This window comes from Dromiciops gliroides, chromosome 4 (assembly GCF_019393635.1).
Source record: "Dromiciops gliroides isolate mDroGli1 chromosome 4, mDroGli1.pri, whole genome shotgun sequence".
NCBI classification, from domain to species: Eukaryota; Metazoa; Chordata; class Mammalia; order Microbiotheria; family Microbiotheriidae; genus Dromiciops; species Dromiciops gliroides.
Genome location: NC_057864.1, coordinates 322,513,993 through 322,541,609, shown reverse-complemented (window position 1 = coordinate 322,541,609; position 27,617 = coordinate 322,513,993). Strand labels below are relative to the sequence as shown.

The 27,617-nt window shown below is 37.8% G+C and overlaps 1 pseudogene; it reads left to right on the top strand.

Moving 5' to 3' along the window:
• The first annotated feature begins 266 nt into the window (after positions 1–266).
• Positions 267–26,147, top strand: LOC122755085 (annotated as a pseudogene).
• The last annotated feature ends 1,470 nt before the right edge of the window (positions 26,148–27,617 follow it).

The window sequence follows — 27,617 nt, the reverse complement described above, 5'->3', positions numbered from 1 at the left end:
AAGATTTCAGTTATGTGGAGAATAAGTATTCACCTTTTATTTCCTTATCCTTTTTTTTTCTTTCTTTCTTTGTAAGAGAAAGTTTCATCTAGGGGCCCAGGGGACCATTGTTTTGATCAATAAATCTCTTTCAGGAAGAAGCATAAGAGCCCCTGGGATTTGTAGCTTCTATCAGAGCCCACAGAGGGAATAAATCCTGCCACTATCTCTTTAGGGCTTGGGAAGCTATCAATACTCCCATACCAGTGCTTTCCCATAGGCCTGCCATGGTAGAGTCAGAGGGTGTGAAATCAGCAAGCCTTCAACAGGACCAGCCTCAAAGGCCAGGCTTTTACATGTCAGCCTTTAAAGAAATCTCAGGCTCCAAAAGAACCTTCAAGCACTCTGCTTTGGCTCCCACACAGTTCCTAGCCATAGTAAGAGCATTTGGGGTGGCAGAAGTTATGGCATCTACTCTACAGAGCCCTTAGAGAGATTCTGGTAAGGTGAATATTCATTTAGGGTCTCTCTTAAACACATAGCAGTCAAGAACAAGGTTCAGTGCTAGCCAAATAACAGTGATCACCTAACATTTCTATAGTACTTTTGGTGCTATAGAAATGTGCTTTACACGTATCATTTAATTTGATCCTCACAACCTACACCATGAGGTAGGTGTTAATATTATCTCCATTTATAGATGAAGAAATTGAGTCTGAGGGAGGTTAAGTGACTTGACTAAGGTCACACAATGTCATGAGGCAGGAAGGATTGCATTATTTAATAAGTAACCATTTCAAGTGGACTTTTTAAAAAAAATTACATCTTGAGGAATGCCAAAGGTCACAAGAAGACTGTGTACCCCTTGATTTGGGGGAATCATTATAGGTCCTCCCACCCTCCTCAAGAGACCCCAAAACGATATTGCAGCTCTAACACTGAATCACCAATGAATAGGAATGGGGAGAAAAGCAGAAGAAAGAGAACAATTATAGAATCTGAATAGTTTCTAAAACATAAATGGAGGAAGTGGTTCAGGTTGATCACTGGGACTATGACTGGGTTGTCATTTTCTATCCCATTCCTGTACAGGTTCTGAGAGCTTGGCTCATTCCGAGGTCTTCAGTCTCTTTCCTCATATTGAAACTTGTCCCTTTACTACCTGGGAGCAGGAAATTCACCAAAAACTTACTTGGTAAGATCTCAGTGATGAGAAGAAAAGAAGATAACTTTCAAAGAAAAACCAAATCCATCAGTCAACAAGCATTTATTAAATACTTTAAATATACAGTGGGTACTGTGCTATGTGTTGGGATACAAAGAAAGGGAAAAAGACAGTCTTTTGATCTTAAGGGAGAGAACATGCAAAAAGATAAATATATAGATATATACAAGTATATCATAAAGTATACATTGGAGATAATCCCTGAGGAGAAGATGGTAAGATTAAGGATATCAGGAAATACTGAGATTTTAAGTCAGGAGATTTGAAGGAACCACAAAAGCCCAGATATAGAGATGAGGAGGGGGGAATTCCAAGCATAGGGAATAGCCGTCAGTTCTCAGGAACAGAAAGGAAACCAGTGTTTAATGGATTGCAGAACAGGATGCACATGTGCTTGAGAAACATTTCCTGGTACTCTTGCTAAGGGATCACAGAATAATAAATTCACAGCTGGATGGAAACTAGGAGAACAAGCTGATTCCACCTCTTATAGAAGACGGAAACAAAGTCCAGAAGGTGAAAGAACTTGCCTAAAATTTCACAAGTAAAAGGGAAAGAACATGTCAATTAAATACCTTAATCCTCCATTTGCCATCCTTGTAACTTCTCAACCACAAGTGAACTTCCTGGTTCATATATGTTGTCTCTCCTATGTAGAATGTAAACTCCTGGAGGGAAGTATCTATTGTGCTTTTATACATGTATTCCCAGAACTTGGCTTAGAGCCTAGCACATATGTAAGTGCCTATAATTGGTGTTTCATCCATTAAGTCATTTACTCAATGTGTTTGGAGGGAGGGCTAAGAGCAACCTGCGGTTCTGGAAAGCTTTTCCTGGGAGGCAGTATTTTTTTTTTTTTGGTGAGGCAATGAGGGTTGTGAACTTGCCAAGAGGTCACACCAGCTGGTAGTAGAAAGTGTCCTGGTCTGGATTTGAACTCAGGTCCTCCCGACTCCAGGGTCGGTGCTCTATCCACTATGCCACCTAGGGATGCAGTATTTTAAAGGAAAGACAAAAGGGAATAAGCATTTATTAAATGCTTACTGTATGCCAGGCACTGTGCTAAGCACTTTTACAAATATTATCTGGCAAGAAGCCAGATTTCTATGAGTGCAAAAAATATGCAAGTAGTACAAGGTGAAGAGATATAGGTGGGTTGTCAGGAAGTTTATTCACAATAGAACAGGGTTTGCAGAAGGCATAATGGAAGAAGAGGGGAAAAAAGGAAAGGGACTTGAGAGGAGTATGGATAAAGTGGATATGGATGAAAGAGTAGGGAGTTCCAGCAGGTTAAGAAGATTTTCTCCTTGGCAGGTGGTGGCTCTGATCCACAGAGGTGGAATCATCAAGGAGGAAGTAAACATTTTCTGGCCAGAGGATAGGGAAGTACCATATCGCTGGAAGCCTTACTTTCAAGGTTCTTGATGGACAGTGCCATCACTTTGTTCTTCCTCTAACCAGAGAAGGGAGGTTGAATTGGGCATATGAGTAAATACATGAATAATGATCCTGTCTTTAGAAGTCTAACTGAAGGTGATCCACATATGGAACATATACTTGACTTGATTTTTGGTTTTCCAAGTTCCTAGGAGCAAAAACCCTCACAAAGTTCTGGCTCCTGAAGGCTTGAGATTTCTGCAGATGGTTCTATATCCCCTGGAGAAGCCTTAATGTATCTGATTCCTAAAGACTTAAGATCGATGATGGTGATTACGAACTCTCTTCTGAAGTAAAAACAACGTGGTTTCCTATTTAATATTTTGAGAAAAGAATTTTATTAGCTTTGAACTTTTTTTCACTGAAGTACTGGCTTTTTACATCATGTGAACCAAAAAGGACTTGGGGAATATTGGACTAAAATTCACTTCTAGGTTTCATGGCTTATTATATGCCAAGTAATAACTACTAGAGTAAGCAAAATAGAAGACAATATCTGTTCTCACAGGAAGTGGAGCTTTTTGGTGAGAGAAAATATGCCTTGGAAAAAAACTTAAAAATAACCATACAACACTTTGACAAGTAGGAAGCAAAGAACACAGTAAAGCCCCACTTATCCAGTTGTCTGACTTAGCAACTTTAACCTTTATAACATAATATGTTATAAAGACAACTGTGAGCCAGAGAGCAAGAGGAGAAAAGCATTTGAAAAAAGATAGCTATCATAAACTCCATTCAATTGACCCATGGATCACAGGGAAACATCATTGGCTTTTGAGCTGTAGGGGAACTTAGAAATCATTTAGCCTTACCCCAAACTTGACAAAAGTCAAACAGGTATTAAATGTCAGGGCCCCATTTTGAGCTAGATTCTTTTGATTTCAAATCCAGTGGAGTGTTTCCAGTGTGACAAGCTGCTCTCCACAGGGAGAATATAGTGCTATCATCAATATAGAGGCAAATTTCAAATTCTGAGTAAACCTTTTACTGATTTAATGAGCTTGGTTGTTTGATTTATCTTTGAATTAAAGAGAGATAGCAAATTATAACTATGGGGAGCTTCAAAACTAGGAGGGTTGTTGCTGGTCAAATATGCATAATAAAGGTAGATATTTAGAATAAATAATTTTGGTAATAAGCAATAGGATAATGCCTATGGGATGTATGCTTTTGTTTGGTCACAATCCCTTTATTTGCATGAGTGATCAAGGGCTCTTAGGAGTTTCTAGCCCTTAGCCAGATAGATGTCCAGGACCAAAGATTGGGATTCAATGCAACACAGGAGTTCAAAAGACAGATTAAAAACTTGTGGGCTATTGGTTCTGTGCTCCCAAGGACTTGTGGACTCTGAAGGCAAAGATTTCTCTTGCAGAGGGAAAATGTCCCCCCACTAAGATGACCATATTCCAAGTGTGTGAAAGATTCTGCCTACCTCCCTAAGAGATTTAATCCTCTGGACTCTAAACAAAGAGGCAGAAGGTAGAGCCCACTCTTATGCAAATAAGGTAGTACCTCTGCTGAGGACTCCTTCTGAAGCCAGAAGCTGACAGCAGAGAGCATCTCTATAACCACTTGTCTAGCACAGCATAGCCCCATAGGAACCATGAAACCAGGGGGTCCTGCCTCAAACCCATACATGTTGCATTATTTCTCTCTATGAAAGAAGAAAGACAACCACATCATCAAACTCAGAATGCTATTATAAAGAGAGACCTACAAAGTACTTGTAATGATTCTGTTAAACATAAAGGTGTCACTTAGTTATCCATAGGGATTGTGTTGAAATATGCTTATCAGGTATTGACCATCTCCAAGTACAGTCCCTTTCAAAAGAGGAAATGAGAGAAATGCTTCAGAGACTTGTGATTGCCAGCTATAAAGAGGACAATGGTCAATCAGTAACCGCTCAAATGGTGTTATCGTTTGCTTTGTAATTAAATTTGCATTGACCTACAGCATATCTAAGCAGTGAATGAAAAGCCCAGGCCCAGGTCCAGGATTGTCAATGATACAGCTGTGGTATGCTTTAATTTAGACCACCACAGTGAATGCATCTTGGAAACTCAGTAAATGTTAGCTGTAAATGACTTTTGATTATCTCCAGGCAGATTAGCTACTCCTTTGGTTATTTGTGGGAAACGTTAATCCCGGGCCAATTTTTGCTGATATCCTGAGCTTTCTCTGTTGAATATGTGCTTGGTGAATGCAAACTCATTTTAATCTTCATCTAAGCAAAGCATAATTAAGAAGTTCACCCTACTGTTGCTGCTGAAAAAAATCAAATTATTGATCCCAAAGTCAGAGAAAAATAATTCTGCTTCAGAAGCAGCCCAAGGTACCCTGGATGGTGTATCAATGTTTGCCGCTTAGACAGATCACAGATCTTTTCTTATTCAAAGCAAATACTCACTTGAAAACTGCAGAGCTCTGATCTCTCTCCTAATTCATGGCTCACCAATTAGTTTTCCCAAAGTATTAGAGAAGGTGCCAATCTACAATTCCAAATAAGAAACATACCCATTTTCTCTAATAGGACAAGTGACTTCATTTACTGGAGTAAGCCTTTGTGATCTGATCTTCAGCATCCCAAACCAAGCTTCTAAATTCTAAGAGTTCTTCAGGACTAAACATGGTTCCAGAACTTTCTTTTGTCCTGGACCTTAAGCTTGGCCAAGATTGAATGATGTCCTAGAAAAAGCACTGGACGTGTATTCAGGAGACCTGGGTTTGACTCCCATCCTTGATATTTCTGTGTGATTCTGAGAAAGTCAATTGACCTCTCTGTGATTGAGTTTCCCAAAGTTATAAAATGGAGATAACACTTATGTTAACCACCTCACAAGGTCATTGTAAGAGCTGTGCTTTGTAAACCTTAAAATACTAGAGAATGGAAAGTATTTTCATCTATCAAGAAGGTAAAGTCATTATGCAGAGAAAGAGAGGCATATTCATTTGTTCAGCAAATACTTAATAAGAACCCACAGTCATTAAGTGTGCTGAGTTCTGAGGACAAACAACTAAATAAGACATGCTTACCCTCAAAGACCTGACAATTCAGTGTGTCCAAATACTTATAGAACAAATTCGATTGAAAATAAATAAGAAAAATACAAAGTGCTCTGAGATTTTGTGGGGACCAATTTTTAACTGGGGAGTGCTAGCTAAGTGACGCGCCACAATATTGGGGCAAAGAAGGAGAATGGCAGCCTCCTTCAAAACAAAACAAGATTTATTTTAACAAGAACGAACTTAAAAAAAACCCCACAAACAGGATCAGTAGGATCAAGGGAAAGGAAATAAAATGGGGAAAGGGAAATTATAATACCTGAAAAAAATACCACCGCCCAGAAATCAGCTGAAAATACACAGCAGAATGCCTGTCACTTTCCAGCTTCCACCTAGAATGCCCAATTCTCCTCCCCCAAACCTAGAAACACCCCACACAGCCCCAGCCAATGGGATGGCGGCTCTGACAGTCACATGACTGCCCTCACTAGGCTTCCGTGCAAGCCAAGGCATAAAAACCTCCAATAACAATTAATTCTTTACACTTTGAAGATAGAAAGATCACCACTGAATGGAAAGACCAGTGGAGATTTCATGGAGGAGGTAGAATCTGAGATGGTCCTTTAAGGTAGGTAGAATTTCTGTAACCAGATTTAGTTGGGTTCCAGATATGAGCAACAGCATGAGTTGCAGCTCAGGGCCTTCCAGACACACTAAATGTGAAGGAAAGGATAAATAGTCCAATTTGGCTGAAGCTCAAAGGAGGTCATGAAATAGAATATGTGAAATAGAGGCTAGAAACAGGAAATTATAAATCATTGTTTAACTTAGTTGTCTTACATGTTGTTGGTGTTTTCCATGTCAAAAGACCTATGACCACAGTAGGGTAAGTCCTTCCTTAATCAACACAGATTCCAAGCCCTCATCAACAATATTTGTGAACTTTAAGTCAATACGTGCCACCATTGCCTTTTATTATTATCTTTTTTTGGTATTATTATATCTTTTGAATCCATATGGCCCAAAGTTCAGTACCTGTTGGCTTATTTCCCACAGACAGCCTCTCACTTAAAGAGGCTGGTTTTTGGTCAACCTGCTCACAGCTTATGATGGACCCATACATGCCTTCTGCTAAGTAGGATTTTAATCAACATACTATCTCATTAAAGTGAATCACAAAACTAATTGAAAACTGATTGAGCAGAAGCAGATCCCACCAGCAAGGATCTAACAATGCAAATACCTAATATCTGATGTCTTACCCCTTCTTTCCATTATTCCAAAACAGAAAATTTTTTAATATAAAGGTATGGCTGCCTCATGACAAAATTCACAAATGAGTTGTGGACATAGTTTCAGGGCAGGGGTGGGTGTTCCCATTTGTCCTTCAAATCAAGCCATGGAGATAACTGCCTGGTCTAGGTATATTTAAGACAAGCCTTGCTTGATGCTTTCATATTTTTCTTTCATCCAGAAGATAAGATGTCCTTGGTTTCGCTGAGTGGATCTCAGCTTTCTAATGAATAGTTTGGTTATAGTCGTGTCCCATTTATTCTGCAGGTAAAGAACAGAGTTAGAAGCAAGATACTCAAATGATGTGTTCCATATTGTAAAAGACATCTAAAGAGGGTTATTCTAAGGGCAGCTACAGTATGCGAGAAAGAAATAGATTTAAAATGTATTTCCTCTGGCACTGTAAACTGACATCATAACCTCTGCTAAAAACCAAGGGTAAAGTTTTCTCCAAGTCTCCTTGATGCTCTGAGCTCTCTTGTCTAGGGAAATTTTTTGCATGTCTTAAACAGCATCCTCTCAGACCCTGAATTTGCTGTCACAATACCGAGAGCATTATTCCTTTGCACATTAGTTGGCATGAAGGACAAGAAATTTGTAACAGACCTATATTTGGAGCTGTGCTTCTCAGACCTTGGACTTCAAGGTCAGGGAGTGCCAGCACAACTTGGACTCGTGCAGGGAACAGGCATCGATACTGGAATGAGTTTGTGTGGGCACTGAGGTCGCCCTGTGGGGTGTTCCATCCTGTGTTTTATTAGGTGCTGAGAAGGAACGACCAGAGATCTCTCCTCCTTTGTATGATACCATCAAACAGCCTCCTAAGGTTCAGTTTCCTACACTGCTTAAGAGATCTGACATGATAGTGCAAAGCAAATGACCCCAGGCAATGAAAGCTGTACCTGAGTCACAGGGTAAGGTGAGATTTCAAGCCATTCCCACTGCGTCTGCCTCTCAAGGAACATTACCCTGGGATGAGAACTGTGATGACTAGTTCTCTCAAGTCAAATACTGAGAAAATGAGGTGTTTAGTAGGTGATCATAGAAGACATTTGTAATACTAAGAGAGAGTTGGATTAACTCTGCACAAGATATTGAAATAGAAGAAACAAAAGACCTGGGCTGGTGATCAGAGGACAAGGTTTCCAAGCCTAACAAGGCTAGCTGACTGTGTGACTTCCAATAAATTACTAATCTCTCTGGTCCTCAGTTTACATAAAATAAATCTCTATACCATAGTGCCAGACTTCTTAATGTTTTTTTGGGTGGTGCTGGTGATGGTAATGGGGTGTGTGTGTGTGTGTGTGTGTGTGTGTGTGTGTGTGTGTGTGTGTGGCATGGACCCTTTTGACAGTCTGGTATAGTCTGTGGATCCCTTCTCAGAATACACACACACAGGAGCCAAGATGGCGGAGAGGAAGCAGCAAACTGCCTGAGCTCTCCTTCTGTTCCCTCAAAAAGAACATTAAATCAAGCCTCTGGACGGATTCTGAAACTACAGAAGCTACAAAGGCACAGAGAGACACAGTCCTCCAACCAGAGATAATCTAGAAGACTTCAGGAAAAGGTCGGTCTGACTCGGGCAAAAGGGAGGCCCAGCGCAGGGCAGCAACGCAGTGCCGAGGGGGTCAGGGCAAGTCAGCAGGAGCTGCGGGCCACAGCTGAACAACTGAGGCCCCTGGAACCTGGTTCAAAAATCTGGTGGCCAAGAAGGACAGTGGAAAAACCTACCTGCACCGGTCGGGAGGGCGACGAATGGGTCAGGCGGGAACGGACGCCAGGAGCCGGCCGAGCGCACCCAGACAGGGAGTGTAGGGTGGGGGATCTCCACACACCATAAAGGCCTCAGAGTAAAAAGCTGGTCACACAGCACCTATACCCCTGCACAAGAAGCCCAAAACAGGGACTCTGGTGCCCCGAGAGCAGACCTCAACTTAAAAAATAAATAAATAAGCTACAATAATGAGTAAGAAGCAAAAAAGGGCCCTCTCCATTGAGAGCTTCTGTATCAATAGGGAAGAAGCCAACGCAAACTCAGATGAGGACAATACCCTCAAATTGCCTACATGTGAGGCCTCACGAGGGAAGGTGAATTGGTCTCAAGAACAAAAAGCCTTCCTGGAGGAGCTCAAAAAGGATTTTAAAAATCAATTGAGGGGCGGCTAGATAGCACAGTGGATAAAGCACCGGCCCTGGATTCAGGAGTACCTGAGTTCAAATTCAGCCTCAGACACTTGACACTTACTAGCTGTGTGACCCTGGGCAAGTCACTTAACCCCCATTGCCCCACCCAAAAAAAAATCAATTGAGAGAGGTAGAAGAAAAAATGGGGAGAGAAATGAAAGCAAAACAAGAAAACTATGAAAAAAGAATCAGCAGCTTGGAAAAGGAAGCACAAAGACTGACTGGCCAAATGGAAAAAAAGGTGCATAATCTCATTGAAGAAAACAGTGCCTTAAAAAATTCACTTGACCAAATGGAAAAAAAGGTGCATAATCTTACTGAAGAAAACAATGCTTTAAAAATTAAAATTGGACAGCTGGAAGATAAGGAATCCATGAGACACCAGGAATCAGTCAAGCAAAATCAAAAGAATGAAAAAATAGAAGAAAATGTGAAATACCTCATTGGAAAGACAACTGATCTGGAAAACAGATCGAGGAGAGACAATTTGAGAATCATTGGACTGCCTGAAAGCCATGACCAGAAAAAGAATCTAGACACCATATTCCAGGAAATTATTAAGGAGAACTGCCCTGATATCATAGAATCAGAAGATAAAATCATCATTGAAAGAATCCACTGATCACCTCCTGAAAGAGACCCCAAAAGGAAAACTCCAAGGAATATTGTAGCCAAATTCCAGAATTATCAGGTGAAGGAGAAAATACTCCAAGCAGCCAGAAAGAAGCAATTTAAATATCATGGAGCCACAGTCAGGATTGCTCAGGACCTGGCAGCTTCAGCATTAAAGGACCGCAAGGCTTGGAATATAATATCCTGGAAGGCAAAGGAGCTTGGATTGCAGCCAAGAATCTATTACCCAGCAAAAATGTGCATTTTCTTTCAGGGGAAAAGATGGACATTTAATGACATTGGGGACTTTCAATCTTTCCTGGTGAAAAGACCAGAACTGAATAGAAAATTTGATCTCAACATACAAGACTCAAGAGAAGTTTAAAAAGGTAAACAGAGGGGGAGAAAAAAAAGTTACCCTATTAGGTTAAACTGTTTATATCCCTACATGGGAAGATAATACTCATAACTCTTAAGAACTGTAAATGTATTTGGGCAGAGAGAAGGACTTTACACAGAGGGTATAAATAATTTATAAACTGTCTTTGATGTGATGATACAAAAAAAAATTTTAAGGGGTTAAAAAGGGAGTCTATGGGGAGGAGAGGAAAGGGGAGGTGGAAGGGGATGAATTATATCATATGAAGAGGTGAAAAAAAAACCTATTACAACAGAGGGAAAGAAAGGAGGGGTGAACATTGTATTAACCCTATTCTCATTAGATTTGATTCAAAGAGGGAATAACATATACGTTCATTGGGATAAAGAAACTTAACTCATTCTTTAGGGAATCAAAAGGGGAAGGGAAAGGGGGTGACTGATAGAAGGGAGGACAAAAACAAGGGAGAAAAGGGTAAAGAAAAGAGAGGGGGTGATAAAAAGGGAGGGCAGATTGGGGGAGGCAGGGGTAAGAAGTAAAACTTGGATGAGGAGGAATAGGGTGAAAGAAGGGGGGGGAAGTACAAAGGGGGTAAATAGAATGGAGGGGAATAGACAGTCAGTAATAATAACTGTGAATGTGAATGGGATGAACTCTGCTATAAAACGGAAGCGAATTGCAGAGTGGATTAAAAACCAGAACCCTACAATATGCTGTTTACAAGAAACACATTTGAAGCAGAGAGATACACACAGAGTAAAGGTAAAAGGCTGGAGTGGAATATATTATGCTTCAGTTAAAGTAAAAAAAAGCAGGGGTAGCAATCCTTATCTCAGACAAGGTGCAGGCAAAAATCGATCTCATTAAAAGAGATAAGGAAGGAAATTATATCTTGCTTAAAGGTACTATAGATAATGAAGTAATATCAATATTGAATATGTATGCACCAAGTGGTATAGCATCCAAGTTCTTAAAGGAGAAGTTAAATGAGTTACAAGAGGAATTAGACAGTAATACTATACTAGTGGGGGATCTGAATCTCCCCCTCTCAGAATTAGATAAATCTAGCCAAAAAATAAATAAGAAAGAAGTGAAAGAGGTGAATAGATTACTAGAAAAGTTAGACATGATAGATATCTGGAGAAAATTGAATGGGTATAGAAAGGGATATACCTTTTTCTCAGCAGTACATGGCACATTTTCAAAAATTGACCATGTATTAGGGCACAAAAACATCATAGTTAAATGTAGAAAGGCAGAAATAGTAAATGCATCCTTTTCAGATCATGATGCAATAAAAATTACATGTAAGAAAGAGCCAGGGAAAAGTAGAATGAAAATCAATTGGAAATTAAATAATTTCATTCTGAAGAATGAATGGGCCAAACAAGAAATCATAGAAACAATCAATAACTATATCCAAGAAAATGACAATAATGAGACAACGTACCCAAATCTATGGGATGCAGCCAAAGCAGTGCTTAGGGGGAAATTTATAGCTCTAAATGCTTACATGAATAAAAAAGAGAAAGAGGAGGTTAATGAATTAGGCATGCAACTTAAAAAGCTAGAAAAAGAACAAATTAGAAATCCCCAATTAGATACTAAATTAGAGATCCTGAAAATCAAAGGAGAAATAATTAATAAAATTGAAAGCAAAAAAAACTATAGAATTAATCAATAAAACTAAGAGCTGGTTTTATGAAAAAACCAATAAAATAGATAAAATATTGGTTAATTTGATTTAAAAAAAGAAAGAAGAAAACCAAATTACCAGTATCAAAAATGAAAAGGGTGATGTTACCACCAATGAAGTGGCAATTAAATCAATAATTAGGAATTATTTTGCCCAACTGTATGCCAATAAATTTGACAATCTAAATGAAATGGATGAATATTTACAAAAATACAAACTGCCCAGGTTAAATGAAGAGGAAATAAAATCCTTAAATAAACCCATATTAGAAAAAGAAATTGAACAAGCCATTAATGAACTCCCTAAGAAAAAATCCCCACGGCCAGATGGGTTTACGGATGAATTTTACCAAACATTTAAAGAACAATTAATTCCAATATTATACAAATTATTTGGAAAAATAGGTGAAGAAGGAGTTCTACCAAATTTGTTTTATGACACAAATATGGTGGTGATACCAAAATCAGGCAAAGCAAAAACAGAGAAAGAAAATTATAGACCAATTTCCCTAATGAATATTGATGCTAAAATCTTAAATAAGATATTAGCAAGACAATTACAGCAAGTGATCACCAGGATAATACACTATGACAAGGTGGGATTTATACCAGGAATGCAGGGCTGGTTCAACATTAGGAAAACTATTAACATAACCAACCACATCAATAAGAAAACCAACCAAAATCATATGATTATCTCAATAGATGCAGAGAAAGCTTTTGACAAAATACAACACCCATTCCTAATAAAAACACTGGAGAGTTTAGGAATAGGGGGAGCTTTCCTTAAAATAATAAACAGTATCTACTTAAAGCCATCAGCAAGTATTATATGCAATGGAGATAAATTAGAGGCCTTCCCAATAAGATCAGGGGTGAAACAGGGATGGCCATTATCACCCCTATTATTTAATATTGTACTAGAAATGTTAGCTTTAGCAATCAGAGAAGAAAAAGGAATTAAAGGAATTAGAATAGGCAAGGAGGAAACAAAACTATCACTCTTTGCAGATGATATGATGGTATGCTTAAGGAATCCTCGAGAATCAAGTCAAAAATTACTTGAAACAATTAACAACTTTAGCAAAGTAGCAGAATATAAAATAAAACCACATAAATCATCAGCATTTCTATACATGACCAACAAAGTCCAACAGCAAGAAATAGGAAGAGAAATTCCATTTAAAGTAACAGTAGATAATATAAAATACTTGGGAGTCCACTTGCCAAGACAAACCCAGGAACTCTATGAACACAACTACCAAACACTCTTCACACAAATCAAATCAGATCTAAATAATTGGAAAGATATCAATTGCTCATGGATATGCAGAGCTAATATAGTAAAAATGACAATACTGCCTAAATTAATTTACTTATTCAGTGCCATACCAATCAGACTACCTAAAAATTATTTTATAGAGCTAGAAAGAATAATAACAAAATTCATCTGGAAAAACAAAAAGTCAAGAATATCCAGGGAAATAATGAAAAAAAATTCACAGGAAGGTGGGTTAGCAGTACCAAACCTGGAGCTCTACTATAAAGCGGCAGTCATCAAAACTATCTGGTACTGGCTAAAAAATAGAGTGGTAGATCAATGGAATAGGCTAGGCTCAGGAAATACAGTAGTAAATGACACTAGTAATGTAGTGTTTGATAAACCCAAAGACTCCAGCTTCTGGGATAGGAACTCAGTATTTGACAAAAACTGCTGGGAAAACTGGAAGATAGTATGGCAGAAATTAGGCATAGACCAACATCTTACACCTTATACTAAAATAAGGTCAAAATGGATACATGATTTAGACATAAGAGGTGATACCATAGGTAAATTAGGAGAGAAAGGAATAGTGTACCTATCAGATCTTTGGAAAGGAAAAGTTTTTGACCAAACAAGAGATAGAGTATATTATAAAATGCAAAGTGGATGATTTTGATTACATTAAATTAAAAAATTTTTGTACAAACAGAAGCAATGCATCCAAAATTAGAAGGGAGTCAGTAAGCTGGGAAACAATTTTTGAGGCCAGTACTTCTGATAAAGGCCTCATCTCTAAAATATATAGGGAATTAAATCAAATTTATAAGAATCCAAGTCATTCCCCAATTGAGAAATGGTCAAAGGATATGAACAGGCAGTTTTCTGATGAAGAAACCAAAGCTATCTATTCCCATATGAAAAAATGCTCTAAATCTCTAATGATTAGAGAGATGCAAATTAAAACAACTCTGAGGTACCACCTGACACCTATCAGATTGGCTAAAATGACAAAAAAGGAAGATAATAAATGTTGGAGAAGCTGTGGGAAAATTGGAACACTAATCCATTGTTGGTGGAGCTGTGAACTGATCCAACCATTCTGGAGAGCAATTTGGAATTATGCCCAAAGGGTGATAAAGCTGTGCATACCCTTTGACCCAGCAATACCACTTTTAGGTCTTTTTCCCAAAGAGATCATGGAAGGGGGAAAGGGACCCACATGTACAAAAATATTTATAGCTGCTCTTTACGTGGTGGCAAAGAATTGGAAGTTGAGGGGGTGCCCATCAATTGGGGAGTGGCTGGAAAAGTTGTGGTATATGAATACAATGGAATACTATTGTGCTATAAGAAACGATGAGCAGGAGGAGTTCAGAGAAACCTGGAGGGTCTTGCGTGGGCTGATGATGAGTGAGATGAGAACTAGAAGAACATTGTACACAGTAACCTCAACATTAAGTGTTGATCTACTGTGATGGACTATATTCTTCTTACCAATTCGATGGCACAGAAGAGTTCCAGGGAAGTCGTGATGGAAGAGGATCTCCAAATCCAGGAAAAAAAAAAGAACTGCAGAGTATAGATGCTAAATGAACCATATTATTTCTTTTGTTTTTGATGCTTTTTTTTTCTATTTAGAGGTTATCCATCATTGCTCTGATTTTTTTTCTCTTATAACATGACTAATGCAGAAATAGGATTAATGTTATTATGTGTGTGTGTGTGTGTTTGTATATATATATATATATATACATAACCTATATCAGATTACCTGCTGTCTAGGGGAGGGGGGAGGGAGGGAGAAAAATCTGAAATTGTAAAGCTTGTATAAACAAAGGTTGAGAATTATCTTTACATGTAACGGAAAAAAAGAAAATACTTTATTAATTAAAAAAAGAAAAAGAATACACACACACACATGCAATGTTTATGTGTATATGTATACACACATATGTATGTACAAATGCATGCATGCATATACACGCAAAGAAATAAAATCCTTTTCCATGAAATTGGAAATAGATTCCTGACATTTTCAATAGAGCTACTGAAATTTTCTTTTTCTAGTTTTTGTTCCTATATTAGAATTGCCTGTCCACCTGATCCCTATTTCTTTTTCACTCTCATCCATTCATCATTTATCCTCCAAGATCCTCACTACTAAATGGAACAATGCACTCCTACTTTCACTTGTCCTCTGTAAAATGAGAGTAAGATTAGATCAATGGTTCTCCAAGGTTAAGCCATGACACTGGTTTACCACAAGTTTTGTAAAGTGTTCCATGAATTGCAGTACACTTACATTTACAGTTGTATGTGAATACACAGGTTTCTAAGGTTTCCCATAGTGTAGCCAACTTAAGTGCTCAGTTTTCCATGATTGTTCATGGAGAAGAATCATACTTTGCTGTGAGGTGGGGGGATTGAAAATCTTGGAACTATATGCTTTATAATGTTCCTCCCATCTCCAACACTCTAGAATTTTAGAGTTATTTGACCTACACCTCTACAACAAATACCTTAACTTCCAAGTCTCTTCCATTGACTACAACCCTCTGCAACCAACATAATTGTACTGGGGTCTAGATTCAACATGGAACCTGCATCACAGCTTCACCCAACACATTTTTTGTTTTAGCAATAACTATTTTTTTAATCTCCAAAGAGAAAAAATGAAAAAAACAAACAAACAATAATCCTCCCACATTACTAGCACACACTGTATTTTTAAAGTAGGATTTCCTTAAATATATTTTATATCACATTCAAATGCCACTGTGGCAGAAGGCACAAATATTGACAAAGCCTTCCCAGTGCCACTACTTTGCAACCTGCTAACCCCCCTCTCCAGAATTTTCTCACTCCTCCTCCATCCTTTTACTGTGTTTGCAAAAAAGAGCAAAACTTTCTTGCACATTATATCTACATAAATCTAAAAGACCATGATGTACCCTTTAAAAATGTTATAGTGGAAGACTGCCATTTTAACGAGGTTGGAGATTAACTTGACCCTTTGCTGTGCCATTGAGCTCATCGAAATGGACTCCTAATTCTATTTAACCACATATGCTGCCATGCTATACCATACTGTTTAAATCAAATTTTGTGAAGATAATACTCAATTAATTCAGCAAATATTTATTAAACACCTACTATAAGCAAGGTACTATGCAAGGTGCTTCATTCCTTCAATTGAGGATAAAGGGATAAAAAATGATTTAGACAACTACATGAATAACTGCAATGTAAGTTATAATAAAAATTTATCTAAGAGCTCAAAACAGAATAATGCAACAGATTTAAAGATACAGAGATCATTTCAGGAAAGACATGAGTACATGGAACAAATGAACAGATTCCCCATAACATTTATATAATCAGTGAAACATTGAAGTCGGTAGTATTAATCAGCTGATCTGAGACTAAAGTCTATTGGGGGGAAAAATCCTCATATGCATGAGTAAGACATCTAATAAAATTTGAATTCAGACTATTGGCCTAGGAATTGAGCTAATGAAGTAGAAAGCAAGGAAAATATAAATCTTACTTAATTTTATCAGCTGAAAAAAATTTAAAACCTTGGGAAGAGAAGAGTCCCCTGAAAACTATTGGTAAGTGACTAATTGACCCAGGTTCAACCCTGACAGTTATGGTAATAGGTGACAATTTAAAAATTTCTTCAGTTTTGTACTATTATGGATGAAATGGATGATAAATGGGATATATTTTACCAAATTTTATTTCAATGGATTTCTCCTTTAGAAGCAACATAGTATTTCCCTCCTTTCATTTTTTAGGATGTAGATAGATGCCCAAATGGCAAGATTATGATGCATTTGTCTTTGTGAATCCAAAAACCAATCCTGGCCTTGAAGCATGCTGGATTAATTGTCAAGGAACAAGTGAGTATCAGTTTCTTTTTTATGGAATGGATCTAATAATCTCTGGCTCTTAGCTATTTCATAGGGATGTTTGGAGCAATAGAAAGAAATAATAATGATGATGATAATAAGTACCATTTATCTCTTCATTGAACTATTGTATCCATATAATACCTCTTGCCAGCACTGCAATAACTGTTTCCAATGTGAATTGGGAAGAAAGAATATTTACTACATCTAACTGAAATTGCCAGAGGGAATTGAAAGTAAAAGGAATGCAATTACCTGAACTGGATGAGAGCCAGGATACCAGAATTAGTGCCTGCTCTCTGAGGAACAAAGGGGAATCTTCCATGGTCCAAATATTTCAGTACCATGGGGCTGCCAATATTGGATAGTTCAAAGATTTCATACAGTCCTTTTAAAAACCTCAATTCCCCAGACCAACTCAAGCCACTAATGAGACAAGAGAGAAAGGTGGTTGTAAAAAGTTCCTTTTTGCAAATGCCCATTAGCTGACAGAAAGTTAATTCTAGATTACTTACAATCTATCTCAAATCCTAGTTCCATGGCTTGGGATCTTTTGTGGTCTTTGCAGGGGGTAATTTTTCTTAAATACCATAGGTCATTAATTTAATTTTCACTTGAAAAGCTTGCTGTTGACTCTGCTTTGGGAACATTAAAAACTGCAATCTACTCCTTCCCTCAGAGAAGGGGACAAAAGTGATAGAATGTGTATCAGAGGCATATAATACTGTGGCATGTAAGAATATCTGTATGACTTTCTCACATGCCTTGCTGCTACACACTTCAGTCCTCTAGACATTGCCATATGACCTTCCAGTGAACCCTGTGCCTTTCTATCTACCTTTGTTTCAGGACTCTATGGATCACCAGGTCTTTCCATCCATTCTTCAATTGAACCCTACTTTATGTGTGGTCTCCCCCATTTAGAATTTGAGCTCCTTAAGAAAGGAACTATCTTTTCTATTTCAATCCCATTATTAACATGTTGCTTGCAGACAGTAAGAACTTAATAAATGCTTTTCACTCATTGATGCATTCATTCACTTCAACTTGCTTTATGTTCCCTTGGTGCTGTGTGGATTTGCACCTGATACAATATATGATATAGGATTTCAGGGCTTGAACATGTGATATTGCTCTCATACTCCTCTGCAAAAACTTTAATCTCCAATTCTCTTGTCCTTTGGATTCATTGCCATTTGAAGAGTTAAGGCTCTGGTTAATGTGGAACTTGATTTTTAAAGAAAGAATAATAAGCTACAATCTACTTTCTTCTCCCACATTTTAATCCTTTATTTTCACCACCTGTTCTTTTAGTTGTAACACATAGTTAACCTCAGGCTAGTAAGGAATAAGGAAATTCTAAGGATCCAGTATCTTATCATATGAGACTTAGATAATCATAAAATTTGAGGATAGGAAGGAATCTTAGAAGTCTATTAGTGCAACCTTTTATCCAAAAGTGAGTACTTAATTTTTTTAAAGTATTCATTTTATTCTGAACTTAAATGAAACAAAGATTTCCATAATACTGTAGAATAGTATTAGAGAATATTCCCTCCCCTTTCCCCCTTCCCAAGGCAGCAAACAATCTGATATGGGCCATACATGTATGATCATGTAAAACATCACCATACTTGTCACTTTGTACAAGCAAACTTAATCATAAAAATTGTAAAAATGTACAAAATAGCATGCTTCAGTCTGTTCCATCAATAGCAGTTCTTTCTTTGGATGTAGATAGTATATTTCATCAATAGTCCTTTGAGATTGTCTTGGATCACTGCATTGTTGAGAATAGTCAAGTCATTCATGGTTCTTCAACCAACTATATTTCTGTCTCTGTGTGCCATACTCATTTGATTTGCTCACTTCCCAATGCATCATTTCATACATGCCTTTCCAAGCTTTGCTAAAGTCAACCTGCTTGTCATTTCTTATTGCACAATAATATTCCATCACCATCATATACCACAGTTTGTTTAGCCATTCCCCAATTGAAGGGCAATCCTTTGATTTCCAATTTTTAACCACCACAGAAAGAGTTGCTATAAATATTTTTGTACAAATAGGTCTTTTTCTCTTTTGGGGGATGTCTTTGGGATACAAACCTAGTGATGGTATTGCTAGATCAAAGGGTTAGCACAATTCTATAGCCCTTTGGGCATAGTTCCAAATTGCTCTCCATAATGGTTGGATCTTTTCACAACTCCAACAGTGGATTAGCGTCCCAGCTTTCCCACCTCCCCTCCAACAAACAATATTTTCTATTTTTTTATATTTGCCACTCTGATAGGTGTGAGGTGATACCTCAGAGTTGTTTTAATTTGCATTTCTATGATCAATAATGATCTAGAGCATTTTTACATATGATTATTGATAACTTGGATTTCTTTGTCATAAAACTGCCTGTTCAAATACTTTGATCATTTATCAATTGGGGAATCACTTGTATTTTTAAAAATTGCATACAGTTCTTTTACATTTGAGATATGAGGCCTTCATCAGAGATATTTGTTTCAAAAATTATTTTTCAGTTTTCTACTTCCCTTGTAATCTTGCTTATATTAGTTCTGGTTTTGCAAAAGCTTTTTAATTTTATATAATCAAAATGATCTATTTTACATTTAATTTTATTCTCTGTATCTTTTTGGTCCTAAATTCATCCCCTGTCCATAAATCTGAAAGGTAGACAATTACATTTTCCCTTAATTTTTAATGGTATCATCCTTTGTGTGTGAATCATGTATCCATTTTGACCTTATTTTAGTATATGGTGTGAGATGTTGGTCTATACCTAGTTTTTGCCCTACTGTTTTCCAGTTTTCCCAGCAGTTTTTGTTAAATAATGAGTTTTTGTTCCAAAAACTTGGATCTTTGAGTTTATCATATATTAGATCATAATAGTCATTAACCATAGTGCAGTTTCTATCTATTCTAATTCACTGATATACCTCTCTATTTCTTAGCCAGTACCAGATTGTTTTGATAATTACCACTTTATAGTACAGTTTGAACTCTGGTATTGCTAGACCACATTCTTTTGTATTTTTTTCACTGATCCCCATGATATCCTTGAACTTTCGTTTTTCCAGATGAATTTTGCTATTACTTTTTCTGGCTTTATAATTTTTGATATTTTAATTGATATAGCACTAAATAAATAAACTTAGGTAGGATTGTCATTTTTATTATATTGACTCTGCCTACCCATAAGCAATTAATATTTTTCTAATTGTTTAGATCTGACTTTATTTTTGTGAAATGTTTTATAGTTCTGGTCATATAGTTGTTGTGTTTGTTTCGGTAGGCAGACTCCCAAGTATTTTATATTGGCCACCGTTATTTTAAAGGGGATTTCTCTTTCTATCTGTTGTTGCTGGACTTTATTGGTAATATATAGAAATGCTAATGATTTATATGGATTTATTTTGTATCCTGCAACTCTGCTAAAGTTGTTAATAATTTCAAGTATCTTTTTAGTTGATTGTATAGAATTTTCTAATTATAACATCATATTATCTTCAAAGAATGATAGTTTTGTTTCCTCATTACCTATTCTAATTCCTTTAATTTCTTTTTCTTCTCTTATTACTATAGCTAACATTGCTAATACAATATTAAATAATAGAGGTGATAATGGGCATCCTTGCTTTACCCCCTGATTGTATTGGAAAGACTTTTAGGTCATCCCCATTACAAATAATACTAAAAAAAACACCAAATAATACTTGCTGATGGTTTTAGATAAATAATAATTATCAATTTAAAATAAGCTCATTTTATTCCTATGCTCTCTACTGTTTTTAATAGGAATAGTTGTATTTTGTCAAAGGCCTTTTCTGCACCTATTGAGATAATCATATGATTTCTATTGCTTTTATTATTGACATAGTCAATTATGTTGATAGTTTTCTTAATATTGAACCAGCCCTGCATTCCTGGTATAAATCTCACCTGGTCATAGTGGATGATCTTTGTGATATATTTCTATAATCTATTTGCTTGTATTTTATTTAAAATGTTTGTATCAATATTATTAGTTAAATTGGTCTATAATTTTCTTTCTCTATTTGGCTTTTCCGGAGTTTGGGTATTGGCACTGTATTTCTCTCATAAAAGGAGCTTGGTAGGACTCCTTCACTTATTTTTTCATATAATTTATATAGTATTGGGATTAATTGTTCTTTAAATGTTTGGAAGAATTCACTTGTGAATCCATTTGGTCCTGGGGATTTTTTCTTGGGAAGTTCATTGATGGTTTGAATGTGAGTCCTTTAGCAGTATCTTTGATACCTAGTCATCTAGCCTTTGCTTTGATACCTCACCTAAGTCGATGTGGGCCCACTACCCCCACCTGTACCCTCTGTCTATTCCATCTCATTATTAGAAATCTTTAGGTTTTTTAGAAAGTTATTTAAAACTCATTGACCCTAATTTGCTTCTTCAACATGATAGCCCTTCAAATAACTATCATCAACTCATCAAATGACTACCATTATTGATGATAGCTATTATCTTTCCTTTATCTTCACTATCTCTACCAATCCATAAGATGGCTTTCTTATGCTCTGCGTACTTTCTTGGATAGATATCTGTTCTTTTGGTTAGTTCTTCTAATCCCATGGAACAATGAAATAAAGAAAACCCTCCTGACTTGGGATACACAGTACATATTAATGAAATATGAGTTTAAGGTTAAGGAGCCCAGGGGCTTATTGGATCATAGTATTTTCTCAGGGACCTTGCAATCTGTGATTAGTATGACAGGGTCTGATTGCATCTCTCTTCCCTAATGAGAGGAGATATGTGTGACTATCCATTTGGTAAATCTTGGCCTTGGAATTCAAATCCTCCCTTGAAATTTTCTCCTTAGCTCAAAAAATGATATCAAGATTTTCGTAGCTCAAAAATCTACCCTCATGACCAATCCAAATGTTGCATGTGCAAAAATAAAACAAATTTTTTTAAAAAATAAGAAACGCAGAGATTAGGAAATGTTAATCTACATAATTTAGGATAACAAATTTAGAATGAAAGTTTTCTTGAAGGTCATCTATTCCAGCTTCCTCATTTTAAATTTATTTTTATTTCATTAAATATTTTCCAATTACATGTAAAAAATTTAACATTCACTTAAAAAAATTAAATTTCAAATTCTCTCCCTTGCTCCTTCCCTTCCCCCACCCCTTGAGAAAGCAAGCAGTATGATATGGAGTGAAGTAATGCAAAACATATTTCCATATTAACCATGTTACGAAAGAAAACAATTACAAAACCCCACAGAATATAAAGAAAGTATGCTTAAATCTGCACTCAGAGATCATCAGTTCATCAAATCCTTTGGATTTGTCTTGGATCATTGTCTTGATCTGAGTAATTAAATCATTCACAGTTGTCATCCTCAAAATATTTCTCTTATTACATGTAATGTTTTCCTGGTTCTGCTCACTTCATTTTGAATAAGTTCATATAAGTTTCCCAAGTTTTTGAAAAATCATCTCTCTTGTCATTTATTATAACACAATAGTATTCCATCACAATCATATACCACAATTTATTCAGCCATTCCCCAATTAACAGGCATCCCCTCAATTTCCAAATCTTTGCCACCTCAAGGAGAGCCCCTACAAGTATTTTTGTACAAATAGATCCCCCACATTTTTCATCTTTTTGGGATACAGACTCAGTAATGATGTTGCTGGGTCAAAGGATATGCAGAATTTTATAATCCTTTGGACATGATTCCACATTGTACTACAGAATGTTTGGACTAGTTTCCCTCATTTTTCAGAGGAGGGAACTAGGGCTCAGAAAAATTAAGTGATTTGCCCATACCCAAGGTCATATAAGTTAGCAGTAGTGGAAGTAAAATTCAAATTCAGGTCCTTTGAATTCAACCCCAGTATTCTTTCCATTGTGTCATGATGCTTTATTTTGTTTTATTTTTTGTTTTTGTTTTTTGGTTAGGCAATTGGGGTTAAGTGACTTGCCCAGGGTCACACAGCTAGTAAGTGTTAAGTGTCTGAGGTCGGATTTGAACTCAGGTCCTCCTCACTCCAGGGCCAGTGCTCTATCCACTGCGCCACCTAGCTGCCCCACCTTATTTTGTTTTAGCCATAAGTGGACAGAGCCTAAACCACTTCTCCCTCATCCTGAACTTGTATGGTTCCTTGTGTTTTTAATCTAAATACAAGACTTGATCCTAGTCTCTATTAAATTTCATAGCCTTAGTCAAGCTTGTGTTCCAGCTTTTCAAGGTAATTTTAAAACATGATTCTGTCATCCATCATATTAGCTATCCTTCCCAACTTTGTGCCATATGCAGAACTGATAAGCATGCCCTCTATTTCTTCATCTAAGTCACTGATGAAAATGTTAAACAGGGTAAGGTGAAGTACATAATCCTATGGCACTCCCATCAGGTGGACAGAGAGACATCAATTAACCCTGTTTGGATGGTGCTTCAAATAGCTGTGAAACTGCTTAAGAGAACCATTCTTCAACTCATGTTTCAAGTTCTTACCTAGAAATATATTGAGACTTTGCTAAATGCTTTGCTGAATCCCATAAACAATGAATAGATGGCATTCCTCTGGTTTACCAACCTAATTATCTCCCCCTACCCCTGCAATGTGGGTAGTTTGGCATCCTTTGTAAGGGAACCAATAACCCAAGTGAATTACAAAATGGTAGAGCTAAAATGGTCCTTAGAGGTCATTTGGTCTAATCCTCTCATTTTATTTGTAACCTTAGTGAATAGACTTGTGATTTGCCAAATGTCAAAAAGCTCATTAGAGAAAGAGCCAGGACTAGAACCCAGCTCTGCCCAAGTCCCATGCTCTGTTATACAATACAGCATTCAATGTGTTCTTTTCTAATTGCTAACAAATCCTCAATCTGATAATCAAGTATAGAATGTCCCAAGGACCAACATCAAGTTCACCAGTGTTTAGATTTTATAGTTCTTTCTCCCCCTTTTGAAAACCAGGCCAACATTAGCTTATCATTATTCAGTCTTCTATAACCCTCACCTATTTTCCATTCTTCGAACTATGGACAGTGCCTCTCAGATCACATCTGGAAGAGATTTCATTACTTGAGGATGTAATTCATCTGGGCTGGAGAACTTGGGACTCATTTAAAACAGTCAGCTACTCTATAAACGCTTACCTATCTGGGGCTGCAATTCCCTTTTGGCATTTTATTTTATCCTTTTTGGTTTAAAGATCCTTCTCTTAGCTGGACAAAATGAAACTAAATTAGAAGTTCCCAGAATCATAGTACTTTGTGATTTGAAGGAGGCTCCAGAGGCCATATTGTCACTTGAACAAAAATGCTTGCTACCACATACCTGACAACTAGTTCCTTCCCCCAACAAGCACCCCCTCCCACAATGCCTCCATAGTTTCCAATGCCATATTTGAATCAGTCCAATATTAAAGCTTCTCAGGTTCTTGAATCTTGACTCTTCCATCTTTTATGTTTTGATCATCCCTCCCAGCTTTTTGGTTTTTTCCAAATTTGATAAGCAAGTCACTGATTCCTTTAGCCTAGTAATTGATAAAACTATTCAACAATACAATGTCAAGTCGTGATCCCCAGGACCATCCAATAAAGACCTTTTTCCTAGTTGACATCAAATCATTAGTGACTATACTTTGAGTTTAACCATTTTAACATCTCTGAATTTCCCTAATTGTCCAGCTCTCTTCTCAATTTCCACAAAAGATCTTGAAAAAATTTCTCGAATATCTTGCTAAAATCTAAGTAAACTAAATCTTCCTTCCCACTGGTTAAAAAGCTAAGTAACCTTGTCAGAAAAGCAAATAATAAATTTAGGGGCCAGCTACTATTCTTGACAAAGCTGTCCTGTCTACCTTGGCAGAAATGAAGCTCTTTTCAGGCCTTGGGCACTATTCCCAAGTGGAGAAGTTATTCCAGATTCATCAAAAGGAAGAAATTTGATGAGTTGGTGGAGAGCAGCTTGGCAAAATCATCCACTCAGGCCAAGGGTGCCATAGGAGTGGAACCAGGGCATTGTTCAGGGAGTGAGCCTTCTTCCAGTGAAAAGAAGAAGGTATCCACGGCATTGAGCACACCAGCCCCCATCCCTGGCCTCACAAAGCGCATGAAGAAAAGCAAGCAGCCACTACAGGTGACCAAGGACCTGGGCCGCTGGAAGCCAGCAGATGATCTGTTGCTCAACAATGCTGTGTTACAGACCAATGACCTGACATCAGTCCACCTGGGTGTGAAGTTTAGCTGTCACTTCACCCTTCGGAGGTCCAGGAGCAAGAGGCCCTGCCTGTATGATCCTGTCTACTCTAAGTTGCCTGTCAGGCAATGAGGCAGCTATAACCCAGAGGCCATTACAGCCATGCAAAGTAGGCTTTGTTCAGCAAAGCTGAGGAGCAGCTGTCTGAGCAAGGGTGGAGGATCAGCTGGCTAGCCCTCCCCTGGAAAGCCTTCCAAGAACCTGCTGCACAGAATACCCTGATGCCTTCTACTTGTCCAGTCTGGCCAAGGCCTTCAGAGCCACTGCAGCTCATGATGCAGGACTATCTTCTAGAGGGACCAACAGTGCAGGCCACTGCCAAAGCGGGACCAAGTGCTGAATTTCTCAGATGCTGAGGATCTGATTGATGACAGCAAACTCAAGGACATGCGGGATGAGGTGCTAGAAGCCATGACTAACAGAAGCTGACAGAACGGCAGAAAGGGAGATTTGGCAGCTGGAGCTTCACAAGTGGCAGGTGCTGGTGGACAGCATCACAGGAATGAGTTCTCCAGACTTTGATAACCAGACCCTGGCCGTGCTACATGGACACATGGTGCGCTACCTGATGCGTTCCAGGGAGATTACCTTGGGGAGAGCTACCAAGGACAACCAGATTGATGTGGATCTGTCCCTGGAAGGCGCCAGCCTGCAAGATCTTCCGAAAACAAGGTGTCATCAAACTGAAGAATAATGGCAACTTTTTCACTGTCAATGAGGGCAGATGGCCAATTTACATGAATGGGCAAGCTGTCCTCTGTGGCTCCAAATGGAGGCTCAGAAACAACTCAGTGGTGGAGATCGCCAGCCTGCGCTTTGTCTTCCTCATCAACCAGGGCGTCATTACCCTCATCTGAGCTGAGGCCGCCAAGATAACTCCACAGTGAGAGAAGGCAGGAGCTGGCTGACTCCTCCCTGGCCTCACAGCCTCTCTTCACAGAAGCCATGCTAGTCTGGGAAAGCAAGCTCTGCAGAGATTCCTTCTGTCCCCAGGAGTCTGTGGTGGGAGGGCATCTCCTAAAGCCCCAGATGTGGCTTATTGAGCCCTGAGGGAGGGACAGACAGAGGGAGGGAGGTAGGGGTCCATTTGGGAAGAAATCTTCCCACCATAGGAGGTACTAAAGGGAGACCGAGTATCCTTATTTTGTCTAGGACCCAGCACCAAACTCCAAAAAAAAAAAAAAAAGAGATTTCCCAAAAGCCTCAGCTCCTCCTGGGTGGTAGCCTTCCTGATATTATTATTATAAGCTTGTGCACTCTTTTCTATCATCCTTGATCATCCTTCATTAACTCTCCTTCCAATTTTGGAACACATCCTTTACTCACCCAGAGAGCTCCCTGTGTAGTCACACTGGTTTCTTAAGATACTTTCTTCCATTCTTTCTCATTGATATTGTTCAGGTTTGTATTGTCCTACTAGGTGATTGCACCAACTTTTGTCCTATCCAGCTTTTCTAAGAAGGGTTCAGAATGTGCTACTTGATATTTGGATTCCAAAAATCCTTGCCACAGTATATAGGAGTTTTCAGAATGAACAAATTAAGCTTGTCGATGGCCAAATCCCTAAGCAGCACATGCTATAATTCCTTTGTCAGCTACAAGAGCCATTTTGTACCACCCAAAGACTAAAATGAGACTTAGGTTCACTAGACCAGAAAAGTAGTAACCTATTTCAAAAAGAATTCAGTGCCAAAGTTCTAAAGACAGCCAATTTTGAAGAGCAGTTGTATTCATGGATTAGATAGCTTCAGAAGATTTGGAAGTTTTAAATGTTTTCTGATGTCTTGGGTGCTTCTTCTAAGATTAATAGTGCTTACTGTCTAGATGAATCAGACTTAGCATGGAGGTATTTCAGTGTCTCATAGAAATGAGAAGTTACGTTATCCATCATATTTATATAGTTTTTATCCAGTTTGACCACTCTAAAATGCTTTGCACATATTATCTTGGCTAGATATGATACTACTCAATGTACTAGGAAAGCAGTCCCTTGGCCTGTATTAGAATGTTCATTTTCCAAATGCAAACCTTATATGTCAACTTGTATAGACCTGTAAATTGATCACATAGTTTATACTGACTTTGACTGCAGGGTTAGCAGTAATACAACTGAGTTATTGCATACAAATCTAGATTCACAGTCTATAAAAATAAGGTACATATTTATATAGACCTTTAAGGTTGACAAAGTGTCATCTTCAAAAGTATCCGTGAGGTAATTTGGATAATAGTATCATAATCCCCATTTAAAGATTTGGAAACTGAGTGAAAGGATAAGCCAACTTGTTTAACTAGTAAATATGAGACCCCAAAATGAATCCAGATCTTCTGATGCACAAGAGACCAAGTTGCGACTA